Raw genomic sequence first — 27,918 nt, 5'->3', positions numbered from 1 at the left:
GTTCTGTCAGAGTAGCAGAAGAGTTAACTTCTTATTCTGGAATTATGAGAATGGAGAGGTAGGGGAAGATACTGCATACAAAAAAATGTAAAAGGAGGTGGGTATATGTAAGCTTTAAACACACTTAAAAAAAAAACTAAAAAAAAAAAAAAAACCTCCCACACTCGTCTATTCTTCACACACCAATCATGTCTAGGACTGCCGTGTCAGTATTTATGCAGTTGCGACCTTCCCCTCTGTAACCCTCTGATCCTCTTCAGTATGTATAGTTTACTGGCTGGCTGTCCAACACTGGATAAATCACATTTTATCTGTACCCTCTCTCTCTCGTTCCCTCATGTCCCCAAATACCACTCTCCAGAGAAGACACGCGAATACCAAGTACAGGCAGAGACTCGATGGACTCATATTGGCTTGACAGAATCGATGAGGAGGGTAAAAAAAAAATCGAGATGAAGAGTGAGGCGTTTGATTTTGTTTCTGTGCATTTCTGGGGGTGCATGTGTACAAAGGCACTGTATGTATATAAAAGTACAAAAGGGTGAAAAAAAGGATGTTTGGCCATAATGAGCCTCCAGACCATCTTCAGTGCCCTTTGGCATAGATTCTGCAAGTGGTGGGATGAACAGCATTCTTTTGGTGGGATGAAAGCATTCTTCCAAAGACACTCACTCGTGTTGTTTTGAGGGGCTGTAAAAAAAAAAATCCAAAATCTCCCAAAGGTGTCGAGCTGGGCTGAGATCTGGTGACTGTGAAGGCCGTAGCATACGATTCAAATCATTTTCGTCCAATTCAAACCATTCAGTGACCCCTCTTACCCTGTGCGGAAGCATCTACATTCTACATACATATATATATATTTTATGACCTGTCTGCATACAACTCTACATACACCCACATTTCAACATCAGCATCTTCTTACTGCCTCCCATTTTACATGATACTCCAGGTCCTGTCTTACAATAACTTTCTCTGCGTCCGTTTTTCTCTCTGCTTCTCAAATGGACTGTCTCACTGCTGCTTTCTTTTTTATACAGCATATTTTTTAACGTTACCAACTTCAGAATTCATCCTACTTTAACCAACACTGACATAACTTTAAGTCAAGGCAGAGCTAAGCCGAGCAGGCACTGCTGGCTCTATTCTCGGCTCGCTATTTATTTACGTCACTATCATTTTTGTAATACTATTTTTCTACTTCAACTGATCCAGTTTTGATGCAATTTCAAATGAGCTCAAAATCCCCAGCCCACAACTTATGCAGTACCCTGATTATGTGCTTCCACACGGCCGCTGGGACAAAGTAGAAGAGGGCCTGGTACTCAAAATGAATTATTTATCCCCTCAAAACTCTCCTGTTGTTATAGAGAATAACCCCTGAAATAAAGGCGAACTTTTCGGTCACAGGATCGTCATCAGCACATCTCAAGTGTTAAGGATATATGCACCTGACACCACTGTTTTACAAGCCTGGGGTCAAGAGCACAAGCCTTTCCACATTATTCACTTAAAAGCACATGCTGCCTGTTTAAAAGGTGAAAGTCTGAACACAGAGGGATCATCTTTTTAGGAAGAGGGGATGTGTACCCCTTTACCAGCTCAAGTGAATTTAGACGGAGGGCTCCAGTGCATGGGAGGCCCCAAGAGACACATGCTGACAGGGAATAATGAATCAAGAGGAACCCTCTGGAGGTTCAGGAGATGAAGGGAAAGACAGAAAGAAGATGAGGAGAAAGAAGAGGGAGAGGTGAGGGGAGGGGAAAGAGGAGGAAGAAATGGCTACTGGCTGTTGATGCTAAAAATCCATCTGTACCTGCGTGGAGCTTTTGTTGCGTGTGAATGTTTTTTGCGTTAATGGGCTAGAATGTATGTGTGTGTGCACGTAATTAGTGGCAGAGCAGCAATCATATAAACCTGTTACCTTAGCAAAAAAGGAAGAATACACAAAAACAAGTGTCATTGACTGAAGGTAGAGATAAATATCTGTTTATCACTGTTTTCAGAAGCGAGATTTGAACAGTTTTTTTGTTTTTGTTTTTTTTCCCCCCCAGAGGAGTTTTGAAACTAGTGAGTAGAAGAGGCAGCACTCTCAGATAACCGCACAACATTGAATCAGACAAGTGGCCCAGGAAATTAATGCATCCATCAGTTCCACATTATAAATTCAAATAGTTTACATACTGAGGTGATCATCAGGAACCTGCCATCAAAAAAAAAAAGATGAGACACTCACTGGCGACAAAAGCCCTTTTTCCTCTTTTTCAGTGAGTAGGAAATCTGATTGTATTTCTGCAGAGTAATGGAAGATAAATTCTGTTTCAGGAAAATGAATTAGTTAGGAGAGAGTGTCTTGGTGAGAAATGGCTCTGTCATGAAGAGAAGGCGCAATGTTAGCAATAATAAAGCAAAATGATCTCAGCAGCCTGGGTAGTTAGAATAAATGCAACAACAGCAAACAGTATGGATACACACAAACCATCTGGTTACTTCCAGTACTTCCAGTTATTTTGAAAGAGCATAATTATATGCTCATCACATGTAAGTGCAAGGCTACTGGAAATCAGCGTTAATGAAAAGAGTAACGGCTGCACACTGACTCCAAATGACAAATTTAATTACATGGCCAATATTTTAATCACAGATGGATCTTCATTAGATGAAAATGCTTCAAAATGTTTACCACTACAGTATGTATGTATGTACCAGTAGGCTGGTAGGCTCCGGGATGGTAAATGTAATTAACCATTCAACCTGTCCAGAGTGATAAACGTCTCAAAAGAATTAACAGTTCAGAAAGCACACAATAAAAATCAGACGTACATCATATCCATAGGTAAAAAATACAAATACATCAGGTATGTCAAAAATATGAAAAATATCTAGAATCGTTTTAAATCTCCACTCATATACATGATATTTTTTCTGTTGACATTATACGGTTCAGTACTAACACACATGTATGTTATTGTCAAGATGATGAACAGCTGTCAACAAAACTGTACCAAGAATATATCTACATTTACAACATTTGAATTTACACAAAATTTATTTCTTTTGGTCCATTTTACAAGAGGGGAGTGTTTGAAATTTGATCCATCTGTGTTTATCCAAGTGTGATGAGTATGTCAGCTGTGTGTGTGTGTGTGTGTGTGTGTGTGTGTGTGTGTGTGTGTGTGTGTGTGTGTGTGTGTGTGTGTGTGTGTGTGTGTGTGTGTGTGTTGTGTGAGTGTTGTGTGAGAGCAGTGGTTGTATATCCCTTTTTATTTTTCAAATCAACCCAGATGTGAAGTGCTGACGTCAGGTGGTCTTCCCTAATACATTCAGGCTTGCTGATGTTTGAGTAGCCAGAAAAACATGCACATACGCAAAGGCATGCTGATACTGGGTTACAATAGACATAGACTGAGTGCTGGCACTCTGGCCCCTGTCCTATTCCAGCTGGGATCTTATCAGTGTGTGCGGTGGGTGGTAATCAGAAGATATAATACATCAGGCAGCTGGCCAGCCAACCACAATGGAGGGAGCATCACCGCTACAGCCACACTGCCATCTCACTCTCAGCAGCCAATGTGTCCTTTTAAATGGAGAATGAGACTGAGTCTAGCACCCAGTAATGATGAGTTTGACCTACACCAGTCCACACTCGATCTCACCTCACTCTTTCTTCTTATTTCTAAAGTTATAATCCTGAAGATTTCCATTCAATCAAACCCCATTTCTGATACTATGGCATCCGCTTTTCCTGCACCACTTTCAAATTCCATAACCATGCTCAAAGGGGTTCACAGGAAACTTTATATGTCTAATACATATTATCCTATGTATAAAAAAAAAACCCCCCCAGTAAATTCACACCTTTCACAACATGTGGAAGACAACATTCGCGCATGAGTTCTGTACTGCATCAGATCACATTGTTGACTGTCCTCTTAAAACAGTGGGATGCAGTGACTCCTCTCTGGTCCTGGCTTGTTTGGATGTGCTTTAAACAGATAGACAAGTTGCTTTGATGTTGCATTTCTACCCTCAATATCTGCTCAAGGTGTGTTTACTGCCCCCGGTGGTCGATACAGTTTTGATAACTGATTTAAAAGTCGTTTATCAAACAAAGATGCTAAATGTTCTCTGATTTGCTGCTCTGTAAATTGAATATCTTTGGGGTTTTGGACTGGACCACCTCAGGCTCTGGGAAATTGTGATGGGAGGTTTTACTATTTTCTAAAATTTTATAGACTACAACCAATAATAATGAATTGTTTGATTAACAAGCCTGCACTGTACTTGTCCTTCTTTGCATGACGCTTGCTTTACTCCTCTATTATCCTGTTTATCTGCTTCATGGTTTTTTCTTTCTTCTGTTCTAATTTCACATGTTGTTGTTGTTTTCAGGGCTAATTTAACATCTGTCCAAAGGGACAACAGTCGAAAATTAGCCTTTTGGCTAGCACAGGCACATTTACAGTGATATTGATAATTGCAATTTGTCCCTCGGGGGGGGGGGGGGGGGCAAAACAAAAAGGAAAAACTCAGAAACAAATCAATAAAACAATTAAGACATTAATCAATAATTACTATACTTTATTTGCATCCCCCAAAAAACATGAATTTCATGTACATTCTCTTTAAAAGGCTGTATATTACAGAAGTAGAGGAATTCAGCTCTTCTACTGACAAATCCTTCAGGTACTTATCGTCACCTCTAATAAGAGAACAGCGTCAACATGGTGACATTGGGCAGTGTGGGATTGTTTAATCTAAATTCTCTTATTCCATCTGCTTCAGTGCCTCTCTCCAGGGGTCCGGCGCTACTCTGGTGCTGGCTGTCACTGCTCTGCGCCCTGCCTGCCTAAATGAACAGCCCTACCCGTATCTCAGGGTCACCTTCCCCAGCTACAAGCCTCAGCTACCACTACCTCATTTCACCTCTCTTTCTCTCCCGCTGTGTTTTTACTACCTGTGTTTTTCGTCATGTCTTCTCTGTCACACACTTTATCCCTCGAACTCTTCCTTTCACTTTGACTTTCCTATCTGTCAGGTGTCCATGTAACCATCTAAGACCTGAACGTTAGCTGCAGACTCAGCATTGCACTCACTGGCTACTGTATGGTGACAAACAATCAAACCATTGATTGTTCGACACAATAGCCAGCATTACTCATCCTTAGAAAGCCTAGCAAAGTAAAATGAACCCAGTCTATGAGGCCCCTTGTTTGTACCGGCAAAAAAAACCCTCTGTTTTTTGCTGGTACAATGTGAACAATAAAAAATCTGTTGCAACATTACAGCCCCTTTGAGGTGCACGTATCACGCAAGAATCAGAAGTATTAAAGACTTTCTCTACTCGTTGGGGAGTAATTTATCAAAGCTGTTGTAGGTGGCATGAAAACAAAAAAAAGCAGATAATGATAATGAGCACAGACTTGTCCATAATGCTTAGCTAAAGGCTGCGACTGGGATTGGTTTTGGCTTCTGTACTCCAAAAATCTCTCACCAGCAAGTACGGCTGTGCTCAAATCAGAATTTTTCAAGTCCAGTCTGAGTCGCCAGTTTTCGACCGAATGTTGGACTTGTCTCATCGATAGATATTTTTCTTGTTTTTATACTCAACATTACCGCTGATGTTCTTTTCTTTAATGCATAACTATGAAAAATAGATTATTCATTCCACTGCCCAGTTACAGTACAGCGCACCTGCAGCGCTGATGCTGGCACATTTCCACACTGAAAAATAAATAAAAAGGGTTCCTCCTGGTCGTAGTTCAGTAATAAAATCCTAGCACACTCTTCAGCGTCACTCCTGCCGGGGTGCTGACAGCTCTGTCAGCTGAAGAGCCGATCATCCTGGACAGCAGGAGAAGAGTTTGTACTAGCATCCGGTTCAAAAGTACTTTAGCCATCTTGCTGATGTTTGGCGCCAGTGCTAAGAGTGTTGGTGCGGCGCACAGAAACAAGTCAAGTCACAAGTAATTTTGAGACAGTTGGTTAAAGTTTACTGCCAGCCATTCTGTAATCCTGTATTACTCTGTGTACATTAAACATCTTAAAACAATGTGCAGTGACTCAGCTCGCAAAATGCAATTCAATGGTTCGAAGAGTGCAACTGAGTGAAGTTGAACTAAAAACAAAAAATTAAAATTGCATTGTTTTCTTAAAAGTATATGGAATTTGTTAAGGTTGTTATTCACACACTATTATTTAAATTATAGGTACTTTTATTTTTATTTCGATAAATCACACTAGAATAGCTTACACAAATTTACTACGAATTAAAAACACATTTTCACCAAAATTGAGCCTGGGATCCAATCAAACTCCTATTCACTGGGCTTAGGGTTCCAATTTCTACCCAAGAGGATTTTGATTGATCAGTGGATCAATCCAGCAATTAATCACCTCATTAATTACATTAGGTGCTGATTGTGATCAGGTTGAAGGTCAAACTGCAACAAGAGACAAAACGATATACACCCTGGATGCTGCGTTCGAAGAAGTGGTTGCCTAAGTTTTCTGGATCATCTTTTCCTTTAATTATCATAGACATTTGTGGGGGTTTTTTCCATATATTTGGTGGAGACAGTGAAATGCATTAACCACAGTTAAGTGCTTCAGGATACTCGGCCTGTATCACTCTGGAGAAATTCTCACCTAAAAGAAAAAAAGACAGTAATCTCTTGCAATGGTTTAAAAAGACATAACCTTTAACAACTTATTTCAAAATTTACTTTCGGGTTCCGACAAACACTTCGCCAACAACACATTTCAAAATGCATTGATCTATTGGAAAAACATTGTCTAAACATGTACCTATATGTATAGTATAATAATAGTATAATATTTCCTGATCGAAGCGCCACAAATTCCTTTGCATTCCTTGTAAATGAAAAGTATAGTATCCTTTTCATGTTTTATAGTGTCTCACTTTTTTTTTTATTCCTTACAAATTTTCACATCTTTTCAATCCCCATATCCGATTAAATATATAAAAAACATATATACTGTGCACTGGTGAATGACCTATGCAACGAAAATATTGTCATAATTCTTCCTGTTACTGGAGAACCATAAGATTTCCAATCTCTCCATCTTCCTGCCATGCTTGTGTGACAGGAAAAAAACACTTTTACTGGTGCCATATCTCTGGGATTGTGGGCACTTCATATAACTATGGAGTGTTGATTAGATAGAGAGGCCCGATAATGAGGGCAAAACTGACCGAAATCCTGAGATAACATCCTATGTGGGGATGTTGATAACACACACTGTTCACCTTTCTTTCTCTCTCTCTCACCCTAACCTCACCCTAACTGATGACTTGATAGCACGAAGGCTACATCAACATTACTCCTTCCCCCCTTCTTCCTTATTCCCTTTTTGTAAAGACCTCATTGTTTATCGCGCCCACACCCGAGCAGCGTTCATTCCCTCTGGGCTGCACTCATCGCTTCTGTAAGTGATATGGTTGTTGGCTACTAATTGCATTAGACCAGCGGGTTATTGAAGTTTGGCTCCACAACTTGTGGTCAGCGCAGAAAAAGATGACCTCAGTCACCAACCCAATCAGTACGTTGAGCTTCAAAAAAGTGCACGCAGGCTGGGCAGGGAGCTGTGTGACACAGCGTGGTTCCCATTAGTGTCAGCCACACAGGGAAATATGGAGGTTATTTAGTTCCAACAGAGGAGCGCAGAGCAAGGATCTTAACATTGAACTGTCATGGTTAAGAGACCCCCTGTTACATAAAGATCTTTCTTTCCGTATTCAGTTGTTAGCGTTGCATAAAAATCTCACATCAGGGTGTGATAAGAGTCTGGTAGGGATGTTTATGATTAGTTTTAATAATAACATTGGTGGGCAGCTAATTAAATTGTATGACATCACATGGAGGGGGCTGATTAAGAGGCGGATTCAGGGGGCCTGGAGATGACAGCAGGTCGTTTTTCAAGCTGTGGGCACTCTATCTAGATACTTTCAAATGTGTGGACTTGAAGCCACATGGGAACACACAAGCAAACATCACACTGGCAAAATAGCACATGTCCACAACAACAAAACAAATGTACAGTAAGTGATCACACGGCACTCACATCTTTCTCCTGCACAGCTCTCTGAATTTTCCGTAAACATGGGTCAAGTGTAAGAAAAGCACCTCACTTGAGATGTACAAGCGGGAGTTTGTGATGCTTAATGAGTTTAAAAACACACTCCACTGGAGGCCAGATTACCAGGTAGTTGGGAACCCATAGCAGTAATGCACTGTATTTACTATACATGTTTTTTTTTGTTTTGTTTTTTTATTTGAACAGAGCATTTGTGTTCATCCTTCCTTTTCAAAGTAACTAACTGTCACTGGGTTAATGGAGGCAAGAGACTGTTCATGGTAAAGAAGACGATATATTTAGAACCTGACATGTCAGAAGATGAGTTGAAAACAATAAAGAGAGATGCAGAAAGAAATTAACGGTTAACTTTGGTTTAGAAGTGTGGAATAGGATTAGAAGATGAAAAGATGAAAGGAAAGGAGTCAGTTTATGATGCGGCTAAACACAAACATATTAATGAAATGTGCAGTTGTAGGCAAAGGACTATAAATCACTGTATGCACCAGTGCCAGGATATTTTGGATAAATATAAGAAAAATCTGATGATAGATCAGTCAATAAAAAAGGATTTTAGTGAAATATATCTGATGTCCAAGTCAAATATAAACAAAAAGCCTCCAAAGGAAGAGGAGTCAAGCTAGGTGAGACATGATCTCAAGTGTGATCGTCAGATTAGAGGGGGAGGGATATAATCTTTACTTTCACTGGACTCACTGCGGGAGAACTGAAGAGTCCGAGTCTGGCTGCTGAGGCAATTCCAATTTGTCGCGAGGGCGTCACTCGTTGGTCACAGAGAGTTAATGAGGCGAGGCCCTGAGCTCTAAGTCATTCTGCCACCACTGCCGATCCCAGCCCTGATTACTGTAATGAAATGGTCAGGAGATTATTAACCAAACACCACTATATATCCACGCACACGTGCACAGATTGAATCTCAGGCACACACAAAAGCAAGACATATACACATACAACGTAACAGAGAAAACAAGTGGCACACAAGTGATAGAGATAATACATAACACAAAAATAATAGAGAGCACACAGTGGGATTTCACTGAATTGTTCTTCGAGACCACTAGACTGGAAGTTGTAAATGCACTACGACATGAAATGTTTTTTTATGGCGTGCAGGAAAAATGTTTGAGTGCCTCACAGGATCTTCCACTGCGGTCGGGATTGCCCAGCTCAGAGACTGGTGTTACAAAAGGTTACTAAATCACAATGCACTGAAGGAAGTATTTTTGGGGTTCATGTGACTTTTGTTCCCAAGTCATGTTTACAGCATGTAACTGGGTAGTGTGGACCTAAAAACAAACCAAGTAACATAAAACAAAGTAAACACTATTAAACACTACTACGGTTTAGACAAGAGAAAAAATACTGCGATGTGTTCACATCTTCTTTTTACAAATTTATCTCTGTTATTCCCCAAATGGTATTTTCAGTATGCTTTGCAATCCCTTTCATCGGTGTCAGGTTGACTTGTAGGCTCATATTAATAAGCTCACATTACCGATTTCCTTATGGTTAGGTATTTTGGTTGGCTGGTTAATGGGCAAGACTTATCAATTAACTCAGACACAGATGTATTTATTGCTCGTGCTTAGGAGCATTGGAGGTGTCGAATTTGTTCAGGTGCTGTTACACTGAGAGAGAGCCGTCACCTCTTTGCCTACTTGTCTTACGCTGAGAACTGGTAAACCAACCACCTCCCGATTTGTTCGATTTGTGGAGCAACCACAACCACCAGAACTTGAACAAGAACGTCCTCAATGAAAACCATTTGGACTTGACCGCTCATGGGCCCCGGGCTCGTGGACATTCCGCCAAATGATAGACATGTCCCCGATTAAACAGTTGCCAGTCTATCTTAAAAGAAGCATGTTGGCCAGTCTATCCAAAAAGAAAAATTTGGATGAATTGACCACAATTTGCACCTCTGACCAAATCCAGCATCACTGATGGGTGTGGTTTGTTGTGGTCAGAATTGTGTTCTGTTACACCTAAATATTTTAAGAGGAAAAATAGGCATATGCTAGAGCTATGAAATAAGATATGCAAAGTTATTATTTATTAAAAGTATAGCACTCAGAAACCCAGTTTATCTGATTCATCGGGACTATGTGGGTGTAGTTCGATCAGATTTGATTGACAAACCCACTACTCTTATCACATTTTGATCCAAAATGTTGCTAAAGCCTCATTGGTGCACAGAAATACAAGCCGTCACTCTTATCCAGCTGAATCCTGCCCACTTCACACCAGTGAAAAGAACGCAGACGAAACGTTTAACTTTCCTTAAAATATCTGCTTACAGTTTTTCAGTCTATACATTGCCATTGGATATGTTTCATTGGTTTGTTGTCCTGTTAGGTAAAGGCTTTACAGTTCTTGCTGACTTCTGCAATATCTGGAAGGTCAAAGATAGTTTAAAATGTGAACTCCCTGCAAGACTGCTTGCTCAACAGTAAAAGTAGACAAAAGAATTCTATTTTTGGCTGAGGAAGATGCATAAAACCTCATTTTTAACCTCCGTAGTTCAGGTCCTCTGTGACATATTCTGCACAGAGGAGAGAGTTTGGCCTTTGTACAGAGTAGACTGTGGGTCCGTCTGCCACTTTGCTGCTCCCACAGAGAGCAGAGGTATTTTTCACTGAATTATCTCTCCTTAATGGCCAGGGGATTCTAATTAAAGGCGTGATTAGGGATCGCTCTTAAGCACCTTATTGAAAATTAAGTACAATCCATTCTGCCTGACAACGAGTTTCTAGAGATACACTCTTTTGCTGATCACCAGGCGAACAGCAGGGAGAAAGATGCTCAGTCTTGCTTTTTGAGTTTACATTGGCACAACAGGCCAGGCTTGTGGCCAGTTTTTATCCACAGAAATATTGTTGAGATGTGTTGTGAAATAAATGCGACTCCCTCCTTCCCACAGAGCTAAAGAATGGATTGTAATACCTTTTTCACTCTCAATTCTCCTAATTTTCCCTATTCTCCTTGGAAATAAGGTTAATGCTTCATGTCTCATCTAAATTATTCCATAAGTGAGATTAATTAACAATTAAAATAATAAATAAAATAATTATTATAACTATTAGTATATATGTATTACCACAAAAATCCCCAAAAGCCCATGAAATAAGAAATAGTAGTCCAACATTATTCATTATGCATCAACATTAATTATTAGTTATTTTCAGACAAGGACATTTCATCTTAGTTATAGTTTTGTGCGTAACGTGACGCAGTCATGTTACCAGTGCTAACACTGGGAGAGTGACGTGTGAACACATGACAGGCTTACAACTTAAAACTAAGTTACGTCTGGAATAACTGGCTTAGATAAGCATTTGGCTTTGACACTTTTTTAAATATTGACATGCTTATTGTCACGATTTCTTCAGTACTACAAAAAGCATACGCCACCTGTATTTTCATAGCGATTAAAATTGCCTCGTCTTATTGATGCCAACTTACCCCTGCGCAGCAGACTCTCTGGAATCCGCCATATTTCTCTTTCGGTCAGCTAGCCCAGTTGTTACTGTTGTTGCCTTGGCAATAACCATGAATTTGGGGGGGGGGGCACTGAAGGTAGGTGTGTATTTTTGGCTGTTGAGTTCAAATATCAACAGTCTTTCTCAAGAATCGCTTACGCCTCCTTTAACTCTTAATGATAATTTACTCTGACCGGACGTCCTGACAGAGCAGTGAACAAAACTGAAATATCAGCAGAGCCTGCATTGTAAATAAATAGTTAGAACATGGCCAAAACAGAACATTGAATAATTATATTGTGGTCAAATTGTGTGACGTGAAGACATCTGTTGATCACTGAATGATGTGTTTGTATTTACATGTATCTAATACATGCGGTTACATACTGAACAAAGTTAGTTACTGAAAAAAGAATATACTTTGGAAGTTGCCGTATAAGTACAGTATGTATAGATGTTTTATGTTTTAAGTAAGTTGTGACTGGTTTCCAAGTTTAAGACTAGGAATACATAAAAAAACCTTTGTCTTCTGGTTACTGAAAAAGTAATAAAATTGCATCCATTCTGCAGTCTTGTCCTACTGAACCTATTCCTACTTTACATACTGTACACAGACACACACACACACACACACACACACACACACACACACACACACACACACACACACACACACACACACACACAGACTTCAATGACTCTGCAGCTTTAGTATCATCTACACAAACACAACAAAAACAATTCTATTACTATTGATTTGTTGCGTGCAGCAGTAACAGTAGGGTATTGATCCAATCTAATTCAGCTATACATTATTTGAAATGCATTACTTAAGGGGCCCGAAATGATTAAAACTCATCTTTTCCAAGCAGGTGAGTTTTATGTTTATTTATTGCGGAATCATAATATTTGAAATCGACACAGTAGTTGTACTCTTCTTTTTATTCCAGTGTTCAGTACAGTGAAGACACAGCGATGGTATTGGTTAGTTTCCTTGAATCATTCTGATAAACCGTACATGAGAGGTGCCTCTGCCAGCGTTTAGACCATTTTTCCTCGGGGAAGAAGGAAAAATTACTTGTTTTTCAACCACAACAAAATGTATGTGGCAATCCTTCTATCATAACAAGGGAATCCATACTCTGAAATTTAAAGATGCATGCTCTGCAATTACTGCATCCTTCACTATTCTGACAAAGTTTCTTGAAAAGGTCATTTCTATCCTGTTAGAACTGAAAATCCTTTAGGAGAAGATTCTCTACCCTTTTGTAACCTTTACACAAGAAATCCCATTGGGCTGACTCATTGTGCAGTGAAGGGAATCACAAATCTATATCGTATGGGATGGATGTCTCTAATCAATGGCTTTGGGTGCTTGTCTTGTCTAATCACCTGGTCACACACATTGATCACGATAGCCGGGTCAGAACTAGGGAAGCAATTACCAGTCACAATACATGCTTCTGGTGAGCCGTGTGTGCACGTGTGTAATTATATGCATACTTGAAAGCCTGTAGTACCTGCACTCCTGGCTGTATGTGTTAATTGAGCTGCTGTGCGAGTAAATGGATTGTGGGGCTCCAGCTTTACCAGCTGAAGGGTGGAGAGTGTGTACGAGTTTGCGAGCGTGTGACAGGAAGGGTCAAATGTTCCCCGAGGCCCGCAGGCACGCCTGACCCTCCTACAACACCAATTTAACCATCAGTTAGTCCATGTGTGGCATGGGGTGGGCTGTCGATGGTGGGCTGTCGCCATGTCTGATGGCTGTGGATGTGTTCAGGTGACATCTTAACTAAGTCTGCTCCTATCAATTACAGTGGAGAAGTGAGAGGCTGTGGCACCGAGGAGAGGCCGGAGGTGAGAGAGGGACAGAAGAGAAATACAACAAGGGAATAAAAGGGCGATGCACAGCGCCACAGAGAAAGAGTTGGGTGTTCCGTGATTCTTGACGATAACTACAATGGTATTTAAAGTGCTACATTAGTGACTTGGAGGATGGTAGAATATGGCAGAGTATGGCTGTACAAATAATCATTCAACTGTGATCTACAGTCACTTCTCAAAGTTAGGTGGATCATAGATGTAATCACTTCTGCAGCTGTTGCATTGCTTTTGCTAATTACACTGTCAATAATTACATATTTACAAGTAAATAGTCTATAAACTCGAGATATACTTTATATCAGATATATAGTGCTGGTGTAGATGTCTGCTGATAAGCAACAAGAGATTGTGTTAGGGATGGCAGGATATGTTTGTTTTTTCAACTGTAACATGTCTCGCTCATTACCTGTCTTAGTCGAAATTCTTTAAAAAGCGAATTTGAGGGATTCTTATCTGAAATGTTTGTTTATGTTGTGTTTCTGTCAAAAAACAAATATTGGCTGATATATTGGCATCTTTAAATAGTATCTTAACACCCCCTGAGAATCTTTTCTCAGTTTTTCGTTTTTTTTACTGCCCTCCAGCGACCTCCAGCACATCTCAGCTACTGTACCCTGACAACTCCTTCTGTCTCTGTGCTCAGTTCAGTGTGCGCTATGGGCATCGATAAACGCCTGAGTGCTCTGTGATCTCATCAGTTGGAGCTTCACTGCAGCCATCTACAAGTAGAGCAGAGAGGAAGAGAGAAATGGTCAAGCAAGAAGAGTGAGCAATCACATTTTTCATCACCTGGTAGTAACTTACTCTTTACACTCTAAAATTTGAATATCGATATCAGTTTTGGTCTCAAAAATCCAGTGTGAAATCCCACAATGTGAAATCAATACAGGGTTGTATGGTAATAAGACAACCCTCCGGGGCTCCTTTTGCTCTTCCATGACAATGTTTAGCCCTTGAACACCATTTCTCCTCGGCTTATCTACCATTAACCTTCCCACTGTTGTCCTCTTTTGTCCTCCGTGCTTCGAACGAAAACATTCTGTATTGTACTTCTCCTTTCGAGTCTGCCACACTTGTTCATCATGTGAACATTTGCACACGGCAGCGGTGTCAAATTTACCCAACTGCAAGGATCAGAGAAGAAAGACAGGCAGGAAGAAAAGTACAAATTTTGGAAAAGGGGTTCTTAGCAAGCTAAGATTGTACCTGTACTTTCACCAAGGCATTTTTAGCCTATTTCTTCTGTCTCATGTCCTTCCTTCACCTCCTTTTTGATTTTGCCCCGGAAACTATGCCGCAGCGCTGCTTGCAAAGCCACTCTTAGCATGACTGCTGCTTGGCAAACAAATTTGCTTACACGCAAAACAGAGGGAAAAAAAAGAAAGATTAATAAATGAAATAAAATGTGAATAAACAGACCAACACAGTTTATAATATAAAAGTTGACATCTTAATACGTACTGGGCATTTAATGGGTGTTCCATCACAATCAGCCTCAGATATAGATGTAGTGGGCTTCTTGTGTATCAGACAGTGCCTCATCAATCTTAGTGGCGCTGTCCCCACAACAAAAAGGAGAGGAAAGCAAATTGCTGTGTTTAATTAATGCTCTGCCTCCTTTGTTGCACTGCTCCTCAGCATCTTTCAGTCCACAGTAGGAGAGAAGGAACAAAAGAAACTCATTCACACACACTGCGCTATAAGCGCGCTGAGAAAGCAAAAGAGAGAGAGAGAGAGAGGTAAAAAGATGGAGATGGAAAGAGGGGATGAGTGAGAGAGAAAGAGAGAGAGAGGGTCTAAAAAAAATGAATGGCCGAGCAGAACAGGCTGCATCCATCGGCAAACTTTATAATGAATGTCTAAGTTTGGCAAGCATGATGGATGAGTTGGGAATGGTGTTTGTCACAAATGCAATCTTCTTTGAATCGCTCTGCTGTTTCCCAGTTCGGGGCAAGGGCTTGTGTGCTGTGCTGAACCAGCTAGAGCGTTGCCCTAATCATGTCATTAACGTTTAATGATCTGACAATTAACTCAACGACTACAGAGCACATGTATAACAAATTTCTCGTATCAGTTTGTGTAAATTTTAATCTCGTTAGACTTGTTTACAGTAACATATTGGACAATTAAGGCAAAGCAACTGCATATTCAATTACCTTTGAGTGATGTGTTGTAGCTGTGGAGCTGAAGTGACATAAAGCATATAAGATGGTCACTTTGTGCTGAACCTCAGAGCATGTCCCACACGCTGTGTCTTGTTGTCTTGATCTCCCCTACAATTATTCTTTCTCTCTGTCTAAATTTTTTTTAAATTATTTTGTCTCTCAATCTCATCTTCCTCTGTTTGTTTTGCCTTCTCTGTTTACACCTTGGACTAAAACTACTATGGATGTCATGTGCTCATTCTTCACTTTACTTTTTTTGTGTACATTTCCAGTACACAAAGATGAATGTCATTTAAAAGTGTAATGAATGTTCATAAGCCTTCTTCATACTTATTACTGCGCATCGTACACACCACAAAAACTGCATCTCTAAATCATGCCCGTGTTTAAATTAGGGATACACTGATCTGCTCCGCTATGTTGGTATCAGCGCAGATTCTGACCTGATCGAGGAGACTGGGTTCTGCTTGACGTGAGCAATCCACATTAAATACTGCTTTTTTGTCAATGTCAAAAATCCAGTGCGTCCGCCCATCACTAAGTCGCTGCAGGATGTCAGCTAGTGCCACAACAATCCCTGGCCTCGTGTTATCTTACGTGACAATGATTCCATGGAGTTCTACGCAGGGGGGTAAACATTTTTAAATTCGGGAAAAATACAGCACTCTCTAGTGCTTTGGACTTTTAACTGCACATATTTTTGCAATTGTCTTGGACTTGTCTGAGGTAGTTTAGACCCATTTACAATGTTTGGGTCATTTAAACTTTTTTTTTCAATTTGTATTTTGCTAAAACATTTTAGCAACATAAGTCTTCTTTCTATGTAATTACACTAGAACCCAGATGAGTTTTGATACATTTGAGGAAGTGAAGCTCAGACATTGGGGTTCCAATTTCTGTCTTAGTTGGCACATGTTGGCATAGTTGAGGTGATATCAAGCAGTACCGTTGGTTGTCGTACTTCTTGTCCACTGCCAGTGCCTGTGTCTCCAGGATAGAAGAATACCGTCCCCCACAGTCTGCTCGGTCTAAAGGACGAACAGCAGGGTCCATTTCTCAGAGATGTGGGTGGCCGGCTGCTTACCCACCCATCAATATCATGCAAGTATGTTGCTGTGACCTGCCATCCGTGTCCCCTCAGCTTAGATCAATAACATGAACAGATTGTACATCCCCACCTCCACTCTCTGAGGGATTTGTGTATGCCTTTTCAACATCATTATCATAAATCCCCTCTTTGAAAGGGCAGTGTCAGCTAGACTGTTGGAGCACTACAGAAATTCAATTGACAGGAGAAGCTCTATGGGATTTAACAATAGGTAGTAATGTAGTGTAACTGTTTAAGCAAATATGTGGAAGGTCTAAAGGTCTAAATTTTGTTTTTTCATTTTCTAATGAAGTTTTTTTTTTTTCATATCCTAAATACAGACTGTGTCCTGTTAAACTACTTTTTTAAACTGTCTGTTCTTTCCCTGATACATTTTTGGAATAAGACATGCTCCTCTTTACGATACACACAACAGCTCCACAAAAACGCTGTAAAAATACGAAACATAACACCAAATACCTAGAAACAAGAGAGCATCACTCACACACAGGGGTCAAAAACAACCAAAGGAGATAGGCCACATGCGGCAAGTCTCAGTGGAAAAGAGGGCACGTGGGATGGAGGGGGAAGAGAAAAGAGAGGAAGGAGAAGTGTTCACCTTGAGAGTGCTCATCCATTACAGGAAGGCTGAGGCCGGCTCTGTCACACTGTCACAGTGATGCCACCTTTACACCATCCGAAAGGTCACCCAGTACTTCACTGCACTGCTTCAAACACAAAAGACACACACTGAACACACACACACACACACACACACACACGCACACACTCCATTTGTGCATTTACAAAAACACAGATGGACACCTTCCCATCTGTCGCCTTATCGCTGACAATTCACTGGTGCTGCCACACAGACACAAATGAGCATAGATATGCATACACCAACTATATGTGTGTGAGAGGAAAGTAATGTTTCACCCGTCACTTTTAAACAAAAACTGAAAAGACATTTTGGATCTAGGGTGTGAAAATGCACTCAGTTTACCTACAATACCATACCTCCCTCTTTATGTTACCACTTTTATATTTGTGTATGTAGTTGTGACTGGTGCTGGTGCGCACTCAACCCGCTCCTCTCTGTTTGTTGTTTGTAAAGCGCATCAGATCAATGAGCAACGAGCACATACAGTGATACTTTCACATTTGAAATTACACGTTTATGAAAGATTGGTGAATTTCTATCGATGAGCCTTTGTGCGAACCATTGTACCTGATTTTATGCGGTGACCCTCTATGTGTTAAGGAATGTGGTAACTTGACACTATTGATTTGCGACCAACTCCGAAACATAGCTGCTGGTAACAATCTGGGTGCTCTTTCCTCATTAAGAGTAGCCACAACAACTAGTAACTTCAGTAGCACTGCTGAAATAACTCTGTGGACTATACTCTCATGGGCAACTTCTGCGTATTTTTAACTTTTAAATACTTGTCCTTTTTTCCCCCCCGTTTTCTCTTAATAGTTCTCGCTTAAATATCACAGCAAGTTAAAGCAGATGCTCACAGCAAACACACTTACCCGTATCAGCTGTCAAGACAACCCACCAGCCAAGAAAAAGTGATGCTTTTCAGGTTGTAACTGTATATGTAAATGAAAGTGTGTGTTTGTGTGTTGAAATGATGATGAGTGAAGTGAAGCTTACACCATAGGAGCTTATGTGAAACATATGTTATGTATGATCATTTGGGCAATGTTAAAAGGGCCATCTTTAGATATATTTTTTTCTAAGTCTCTGTGCGTGTGTGCGTGTGTGTGTGTGTGTGTGTGTGTGTGTGTGTGTGTGTGTGTGTGTGTGTGTGTGTGTGTGTGTGCGCGTGCATGCGTGTGTGCGTGTTTATGTATGTGTGTGCTTGTTGCTCCCCCACATAGCAATACTAGGGCCCCGATGCCATATCACAAATGTGATCGCGGTCTGTTTTGGTTTTCCTGGGCTACATGCAAATCAGAGGGTGGCGATAATGCACCTAAAGCTGTTTCGTAGCCGCCACAAACACCAGAAGAAGCGTAACCTATGCACCTGCGCATTCCCATCCTTAAATAATCCACAAAGGCATAGATGAATTTAACAAGCAAGACAAAAGATTTATTGTCCCCCCCCCAATCTCTCACTCTCAATCTGTTTTCAGTCTGTCTTAAATGCTTCTTGGAGACATTTACAAAGAGCTTTTTTGATATAGTATGTACCTTATTGGCATGAAGTGGTTAAATATAAACGAGGTGGTTGGTTTTGGACTTTGAGATGGGGATGCTGTTCTTGTTCCTTTTTGGCATTTTCTGAGCATCAAAGAGGAGGCTGCCAATCACTGATTCAGTGCGGACAACAAACTGTCTTTTTACCCCACTTAGAGGAGAGATGACGGCGATCATTTGTAGGACAAACAAATGGAGGGATATCATCTCCTCTGTGTCTCTTTCACTTACTGTTTATGTGCTTATTTACAAAGAAAGCAAAGAACATTGTAGAAACTGTGAACTGGGGAATTGTAGAGGTTGGAGAAGGAAGACTGAAGGAGTGCGAGTGAGTCAGAGAGGTGAGAGAAAACTGTGACAGACAGACTCACTCTGCTTCTTTAGGATCTGGAGAAAACAGGTGGTGTTATGATATCAGTGCGGTGCTTCAGAGGCTGCCTAGCACAAATATTCATCTAAGTGGCCAGTTAGCGGTTACCTCAGCATCTGCTTGCAGAGAACAGCCTCACAGCAGCACTTTTAAGACCATCCATAACCCAGTAAACCCGCAGGCTTTCTGCAGTATGAAGTTCAACAGACTGCCTTTTAAGGGTGGTGGGTCCTAGATCAGTGGGAAACCAGATCTTTTCATGAATAATGGGGATTCCAATGGTTTTTTTGCCTGTATATTTTACACCTGTTTTTTTTTTTTCTCACTGTTTCAGATATTTAGAAATGTAACCCTCATATGATGTCCCCTGTTAATTTGAGGTTAAAATTCAGGGTTTTCATTTATTTTTTAACGACCATGTTTCTCTAATGCCTCATACCAGTGTATTAATGCAAGGAATGAAGTGGCAGAAGTGGGAATTGATTATTATTTTTTTTTTTTTAAATAAATTAAAATACATACAACTAGGACTACTGGAGTGATCACTATACCAAATCACCCACACATCGTGAATTGTTTGTAATGTCCATCTAGGCTGATTCTAGATTTACAGGATTTATTTTGGATTTGACTTTAAGACACTAAAAAAATAATCCTCAGTCCCCAGTGATCTTCTATTTTGTTGCTCAACATTAACTAGACAAATTTTCATCACAACTATCTCTATTTTCAGTGCTCTGATTAATATCATAGCCTTCTAGTAACTTGCATCAACAATTCATAATGTCCTCCAGACAGTGATCAATAGGTCTGACGTGCTGACAGTTTTCATCAGCGTCATTAATTATCCACAATAACAGTAAGCGCTGCCAAGGGTGTTAAAGCTTTTATATTACCGTTACATCTCCACTTTTTCAGCAAAAGAGTGAGCAAAGATAACACATCACTGAATACCACCCAGATTAACACAAGGGTTGCCGTAGCAACCAGTATATTTGCTGCTGCAAAAGCCATGTCTTATGGAAATTCATGGGACGGTTGGAATTGATTGTATTGAAGACATATAAAACATTTAGAAAAAACTGTTATTCTTTCACATGCAGGATACTCAGTTATAAGGGAGTTTAAATGCATGTATTGCAGCGTAAGATGTCTCTGCAGAACCGGTCTATTTTTTAAATTTTCTTTAGTGATGTGGCTGATGTCTGAAAATGCAAGTATGGGCTCTGTAAATCAGACTTGGCGCGTATGTAAAGGACACAAACGGCAAACGTACTGTGTTACCAGACAAAAAGGCTAATCTCGGGCTATTCTGTAAAACCCTAAAACATGTTCAGTGATGACCGCATTTTTAAAATTCTTGCTTTATGTCATTTCTGCGCATTGTAACTGCAGTATGGTTAAGGTTAGGGAAAGATTGCGGCTACTTCACATAAACTGTGGTTAAGGTATGCTTAGGTTTAAGCTCACTAAAACACCTGGTCTGGGTTAGGTAAAAAATTGGAGTTAATGTTAAATTAAAATGCAAACATTAATTGCATCTCTGTGACGGGATGGAAACACAAATCTCCTGCATAAAGGTCAGAGTTGCTACATGCCAAAATCCACCACCCCGACCTTCACATCCTCTATAGGGCACAGTACATCCTGCACTGGCAATGAACGTTGGCATTGGACATAAATCGTGAGGTTTTGAATATTATTTCCCAATTAACAAACTTTCCGCCAAGAGTAAAGTTCTTAACCCTAATCACATTGTTTGTCTTCTCACTTGAACCAAAGTTTTGTTTCTCCAACATTAGAATAAAGGATAGTCTGCAGTCTAACCTCCGTGTTGCCTTAACCCTAAAATATCGAAATAGATATTCGTACTTATATAGAGAGACACTATTTTTCTGCACTTTAGCTGTTTATGATATTACAATAGCATCGCTCAAACAGTCCCTGACATTTATGATTTCAACTTCAGAATCCAACATTTGGTCGACTTTAAATTCTCTCCGTTGCCTCTTCGACAAATTGTCTGGTGCCATCACCACCACTTCAACTGCTTTGCCAAAACCGCTCAATTATATCTCTCGGTCATAACTATCCATAAACCATCCTGTCCACACCAACTGTCTCGTCAACATAAAATGCCAAGTGCACTAAACTGCCCTGGAATGAAATGTGATATCCTTGAAATCTTGATTGTTTGCCCTACATGTACATCATAAAAACTTGGTCGCCTGTACATCAATAAATAAAATGTCCAAGTATTTAACATCTGAAACACAAAGACTGGCTGAATTATTATCTCTAAATGGCACCAGTAGATTTCCTCCAGCCTATTTATTGCCCTGTGGTTGTTTCATCCTGTAACTTTTGCAGGCGTGTCGCTCCTCCAGTTGATGTATTATGAGGCCTTTATCTTGTTACTCGGTGTCCAGGGCAGATGGGATAGAGAGGAGGACTCCATTTTCTAGGCAAATTAGTTATAAAGTTAAGTTAGAGCAAAGGCAAATAATTCTGAGTGGGTTCACGCTCATTAAGTAGACTTGAATCACTAAAAAAATAAATATCAAATAAAATATTTTGAAAACACTTTATTTTGTAGTAATAGGAGTAATAATCTTTCTTTTAAATAGAAGTAATTCCGTAATAGTACTTCAGTTAAGGTGAGATAAAAAGTACATGTACTTGTCTTGAAATGGACTGAAGGTGAAGAGCCATGCACCAAAGTTACACTGGCCTTTTTAAATTATATAACTATGTGGGATTTTTGCTTCTTTTTTTTTTTCTTTTGACTCAGCCCTAAATTAGGGTTGGTGAGGTTTTAGTTCCTTTTGACTAAACATGTTTATAAAAAAAAAAAAAATGTACTCACTATTTTTAGAAAAAAATATCAAATGAAAACACATAAAAAGAGTTTAACATTTTAAAGGGACGAGGGTTGCATTTTTCAATTTCATGGCATTGTTTTCCACAGGGCACATTCATGGCAAGTTCCCCAAATGCAAGAGGCCCATAGTCACTGCAGCGGCGTACCACTGAGCATTTGACATTTGAGTGGGGGAAAAAAAAAACTTACAATAGAACAGACCTTAATAGCGTCTGAATGTGGCACATTTACTGTACAAATTAAACTTCACAGGAGACTTTACGGGAGTTTTGAAATGGTCTTGTGTTGAGAGGATGCATAGCTTCTGATTTGTGTGCAAATTAGCATGATAAAAATATCCCACGCCAAAACACAGGTCACTTCACAGTGCCAAATCCAGTCAGTGAGCGAGAGAATGGAAGAAATGGAAAACAAAAAATAGAAGAGGAAATCGAAAATTGCAAGATTACAGTGTAATAAGTGTCAGGGAACAGCAAATGCTGACAGCCCCAGTCAGTGATGCAGAATGAGAGAAACGAAAAGAGAGGCAGATAGAGGAGCCCTGAGAGAAGGAAAAGGTTAATTGTATCTAAGAATATATATGACTGTTTGCATTTTCCATCATTTACCAAGGCCCACCTTAAGGTTCCCTGACCTTCTGTTTTCTGCCTAATGAAACCCATGTAATAAATCACACTGTAACTCACCTCTTCCTTCTCTCCTACACCTACTTGTGTATTTACTGCTGCTGGAAGTCCATGTGCCACCTTTCTGTCTTTCTCTAGTCCTTCTTCTCTCTCTCTCTCGTTCTTATTTTACTCTCTTTGCTGGGTCTCGCTTCCTTTTGTGGACCCTGGGCCCTGCATTAATAACACTGACACTCCAAACGTGGGAGATAAAAGGAAATGAAGATGGGAACCAGAGTCTCTCAATATGTGCACTTTATCATATACTAGACAGCCTCCGAAACAAGGGGAGGGGGATGTGAAGGACTGAGGAGGAAAGAAGAGAGGGAGGTGTTGAAGGAGATGGAGAGATGGAGTGAAATGAGAGGAAGAAGGGTGAGGTCAAAATGTGTGTGGGTTAGCTGGAAGGAGGAAGGGAGGAATGGGACAAGTTTGGGTAAAGAGGCCAACGGGATTATTATAAGAAATGGTCTGTTGTTGGAAAAGATCCAGGGCAGTTGGAAAAGGATCACTGGACATTGGCAAGTTTCTTAAGGTTAACAGTGAACATAGATAGCTACACATGGAGAGGCAGTAGAATTAAAAGGACAAGTGGCAGGGATGAAGCAAAAACATTTCTCTCTTTTTTTTTTTTGCACATTTCCATCCAAGCTGGGTTTTTTTTTATCATCAGATCTTAAGGTCTAATTTTTATCTTCATCATCCTATCGTGACATTAGCCATAGTGACTTGGGTATAATTGGCACTGTCTCCGAGCTGTCAACAGATGGTTGTAAAGATTAATGATGGTGTACTGCTAACAGACTTAAAAATGGACTGTTTCTTTGTTTTTTAACCTTGTAGGGATATGGTTGGTACATTTGTACCAACTGTATTTATCATCTACACTGTCTGAATATCAAATGCATAACAAACTCTGCGTTTTTGTTTCTGAGCCAACCAGGACCTATTTTGAATGTTTACATTTTTAGTATTGTCAGATAGGATCACCGTCCTGTGATAAACCTGCAGTGTCAACTTTTTACCAGCTAAAAAGAGCAGTGCAGTTTTACACCTCATGGCAATCCATTTTTGAGATAATCCAAAGGGTTTCAAAAGGTGTTGTAAGCCTAAGAAGGAGAATTTTCTCAATCCTTGAAGCAGCTATAATCAGTATTTTAATATTAAAAATTGATCAGATGACTCAGTGACAAACCCAAAAAGAAATAGTTTTAGAGTTTTACAGTGTCTTTCAGCTCATTGTTTTGATTTTTTGGCTCGCCACTTTTTTCTTTTTGTTCACTCTAACTGCTCTCATCAGCATCATTTCAGGAAGCTGTTTTTACTAAAAAATCTCTCAAAAACACACTGTACATTACCTTCCCAGCACCAATGGCAGACAGAGTCAGTTAGCGACTAGCTGGTGAACATAGTGGAGCATTTAGCAGCTAAAATGTTTGTGAAAATCAAAATAGAGCTAGAAAGAAAGTTCATTTTGGACCTGCCATCATCAGGTGTCCAAGTGAATGATAACGCCACTCCATGTCTGCTTAGCAACTGTTTGCTAACATGTTCAGCCTGTCAGTGTAAAAGATGATAGCATGCTAGTGTTGTGCATCTAGCTAGTTTCTGCTGCCCCCAAGTGGCCGAAAAAATAGTTGATGCGCATTTAAATGAGCAATTAATCCTTCAGTCAATTAAAAAAAAATACATAGGACTTTCACATTAGATCCCTGAAGAGAGCTGCTAGTTTAAATTATTTGTTAGTAATCTGTCGTCTGCTATTTAAAATTAGATTCAAGTACCTAGCAATAGAGTGATATAGTTGCGCTGTTATCTGTCCAGGCTCATACGGCAGTTTTTCAGAATAATTTCAGGCCAGACTGTCTTTAGCTCTCTCCTTTTTACTTTATTGCAGTTTAACTTCAGAAACAGGAACGTGGCCTTATGTGGTGGGTCAGGGTCATATCTGGAGAGACAATTTGCTCCAGTTGTGAACAAAGGCGCAGGGCATTCTGACAGCACCGCCCCAGTCATCATCATCATCAGCAGCCTCCTCCCTCTCATTGTCATCTTCATTAACAGCATCATCACCTCTAAGCTGCAGAAGGTTTGAACTAACATTTGTGCATTTTCATCTCCCTCCCTACCCTCTCCAGAGCCACCAAAAGCAAATCTACATTAAATCTTTTTTTTTTTTTTTTTTCAAGAAAATAGTAGGCAGTTTGTTTTCAGAGGCAGATTTTTCAAAACTCTGAGCAGTAATTAACAAGCGGAGAGAGACAGGGAGAGCGAGAGGCAAACAGAGAGACAGATCCTCAGTGGCTTTAATTGGAACAACATCTCACACTATACAAAAGTGTTGTAACGTTCCCATCAGCAGCAGCCCCCTGTTTCCCTACATGCCTGCCTGTCCTCAGCTTTTTCTTACTTCTTCACTCCCTCTCTGCTTGCCTTCAATTAGCATTGGCCAATCAGTAGCCCAATTAAGCATTTTTCTGACTTTCAGCCTCTCTCCTCTCAAGCTGATGAATAGTCAGCGATCTCCCAATTAGACGGATATTAATTAAGTTAACAAACAAGAGGTCACTGACTGCTGGCTCATCATCTCACTCAGTCTTTGCATTGTTACATTTGGGAGCAACTTTCTTATGAAATAGAAATAATGACCGTTAGTGAGACATATAAAAGGACGGAGGGTGGGTGGATGGTATACGTCGACCATTATATTATTTGTTCTTTTACTTTATCACCACAAACTTCACAAAAACTGTACGTGGCAAAACGGCCTTGACAACCAATGTAAAAAGATTCTCCCCAAGCCAATCCCTCCCTCTTCCTGTCCCTCCTTCGGTCTGCCGCGTTACTTCACAAGCAGACAAAGTAGAAGCAAAGAGTGATGGCGGCCTTGTGTGGCTTCCGTGTGCGGTTCTGTGAGCTTTGTTTGAGCTTGAGGATGCTCAATGAGACGCGGAGGATGTCATTTCTCAGGCCTGTCCCACAGGCTCGCCAAGAGGGCAGAGAGGGGAAAATGGAAGTGTAACAAACAGACTGTTCAATTAGGGGCGGAATGGTGTGAAATTGCCTCAAAATGATAAGCCTCTATTATAGCTGTGGATGTATACTTGCCTGGTAGGTGAGTAGTTATGTATCTAAGCAAAAAAACACAAATTTTAGAGACGGCATCCACGCATGCATCTTTATGATTAGGACAAAAAAAACAAAACATTTTAGATAGGGAAAACTCTACAAAGTCAGGGCATGTAGGAAATACATACATTATTTAGTCAATGTGAAGACTTGCTCACTCTGCCTTATTGCAGAGGGATTCAGTGTATGAGGGTACGCTCTCCATACTATGAGAACTTACCATAAATGACCATAAAGTTTAATAACCATCTCTCTAAAACAGTCTAAACAAAAACTGAACATTATAACCGTGAAGGTAGAATTTATTGCACGACTGTTGTCTTAGACTGCATTAGTTTTAGCTATGTGCACCTAAAAAAATGGCAACTAATTGTATAGTCAGTATAAATAAAACCTTTATCAATACGGATGGATACTCATGCTTCAGGTCATAAGGGTGCCTATCACCAGTGTCACCCTAAAACACTGGTTATGTGCTGATTTGATCATGAGAAAGATACCTGTAGAACTGTCACTCAGCTTTCATTATCAAATAATCTATTGATTAGGTTTTTCGGTTAATCACAGTGCCCGTCACAATTTCCCAGTGCCCAAAGTGACATTTTCAAATTGCCTGTTTTGTCTGACCAAAGGTCTAAAATCTAAAGATACTGAGTGCGCAACAGAAAAAAGCGGCAAATTCTCACATTAAACAGGCTTGAATCAGAGAAGTTAGAAGGAGAAGCATTAGATACTGCACATTTAAAAATTGTTTTTAATTATTTAAAGCCAATTAAAAAGATACAAGTCCTGTCTATGGCTTTTTCGGTCCTCCTGTGCCATACTCGACGCCTCTCTGACATTACGGATGCACAGGCCTGCAGCCACTCCTCCAAGCTCATACATCACTGGATAAAGGTTAAGGAACAGACCTCTCCTCAGACAATGGGCCCAGGAAAGGGCATGTGTAAGTAATTGTGCAGGGATTTCTTTTTTTCTCTAAAAATGCAGAGGGTAGAATCAAGTATTCAAACTATGCAGAGGAGCATAACTCACAGAGGAACGGCAAATGTGTAAGTTCTCCTACCTTGAGATAAACAGGTTGATTAAGACACTGTGACTGTGAAAATCCAGAGGAGACACTGGGATTATTTCTCTTGCCCCTCTTCCCGGCGTATCCTCATAGGATGGTCAGCACTCATGCATAAGAGTTCAGCTAACTACGAGTTGTGCTGAGGGATAGCTGCAGAGGGAGGAGAGGAAGGGCAGACGGGGTAGAGAATGGCAAAATAATAACTCATGGAGTTTGCTTTTCAAAATGCTACTAAATCAAAAATCAAAAATGTGTCGTGTTTATTGTTGTTGGATGTTTGACCTTCAGAATGCAGAATTTACAGTAGAGGGCTGTTTTCATATTTATCTGCTGAAGGAGGAAAATCCTTCATGCAAGACTGTCCGCCTATAAAGAGACTGTACAAGCAGCTTATAGTTACACTTATAGTTAGTTACCTTTTGATAAGCGACATCTAGTGGTTGTAAGGGACAGCAGTCTTTTCAGCAAATGCCCCAAAAAGGACGACTTATATGTGACAAAGCCCTCCAGTGACTGTAGTAATTATCACAGGAGCAAAGCAGGAAGTCAGGTGACGTTGTTATATGAGAATAAAGTCTGCATGGGGAGGAGGTCTGGGTGGATCGATCAACAAAACATTGCAAAAATATCCTCTTTACCGTTACCATGATCGTTCCATCATCTTAACCATCTGTTTCTTTTTGTAACCATGACAACAAAGGTCGTCTAACCTTAACAAAGTACTTCTTTTAGCCCAAACCGTGATCTTTCCCTTAATCTAATCAAGTAATTTTTGTGCCAGAACCTAATCAAACCTTTTCCATAGCATTTTCACATCGTAAAAGCGTTAGTTATTTACTTTTCAACAATGATTTTTTGTA

General features: G+C 40.1%; 1 protein-coding gene across 3 annotated transcripts in view; it reads left to right on the top strand.

Moving 5' to 3' along the window:
• The window catches only part of LOC120807000 (neurexophilin-4), a 116,530-nt gene that overhangs the window by 14,669 nt on the left and 73,943 nt on the right, over positions 1-27,918 (top strand). The window contains exon 3 of one of the 3 annotated variants that reach the window (XR_005709773.1): positions 13,412-13,541. The exons of 1 other annotated variant lie outside the window; for it this stretch is intronic. The gene's annotated coding sequence lies outside the window, so the exon portion shown is untranslated. Of the gene's footprint in view, positions 1-13,411; positions 13,542-14,121; positions 14,244-27,918 lie in introns of those variants that run through there. One more of the 3 variants, XM_040158596.1, reaches the window with a different exon arrangement.

The sequence above is a fragment of the Xiphias gladius genome, chromosome 21, assembly GCF_016859285.1.
Source record: "Xiphias gladius isolate SHS-SW01 ecotype Sanya breed wild chromosome 21, ASM1685928v1, whole genome shotgun sequence".
In the NCBI taxonomy this organism is placed as follows: domain Eukaryota; kingdom Metazoa; phylum Chordata; class Actinopteri; order Istiophoriformes; family Xiphiidae; genus Xiphias; species Xiphias gladius.
This window is presented reverse-complemented; position numbering and strand designations above follow the sequence as displayed.